The sequence below is a fragment of the Penaeus monodon genome, chromosome 28, assembly GCF_015228065.2.
Source record: "Penaeus monodon isolate SGIC_2016 chromosome 28, NSTDA_Pmon_1, whole genome shotgun sequence".
Taxonomy (NCBI): Eukaryota; Metazoa; Arthropoda; class Malacostraca; order Decapoda; family Penaeidae; genus Penaeus; species Penaeus monodon.
Window position 1 is genome coordinate 4,715,773 of NC_051413.1, and position 396 is coordinate 4,716,168.

Genomic DNA, 396 nt, shown 5'->3' on the forward strand with positions numbered 1-396 from the left:
GGCACGGTCCGGGAACACCACCAAAGGCGAAGTCAACGCTCGGTTCCTCAGCAAGGCTCTGGCTGTTCTGTCACTCCGCTGGAGTCTTGTAGCATGTCTCTAACCGTTCCCCTTCCCCCCTTTCGCGGTGCCACAAGCAGATGCCGAACAAGATGGTGACGTCGCCTCCGGCCCGCAGACGAGGGCGGAGCGAGAGGGCGCGCGCCTGGAGAGCAGGGCATGGGCGTGTGGCGGGCGAGTGTGAGTCAGCATGAAGGCGGACGCTGCCCTGGGCACCTGATGACCACCCCAGCCTCAGGATCCCCCGAGATGCACGATGAGTCTGGGGGTCTGCTCGGAGCGCTGTCGCTTGGCTGAGCTCACAAACTCGTACCACAAAAAACTCCTCCTAGTGCC

At 63.4% G+C, this 396-nt stretch overlaps 1 protein-coding gene across 1 annotated transcript in view; it reads left to right on the plus strand.

Moving 5' to 3' along the window:
• LOC119591303 (epidermal growth factor receptor-like) overlaps positions 1-396 on the plus strand; it is a gene marked incomplete in the record, with an annotated part of 71,591 nt that overhangs the window by 55,253 nt on the left and 15,942 nt on the right. The window contains 1 exon segment of the mRNA XM_037940030.1: positions 141-396.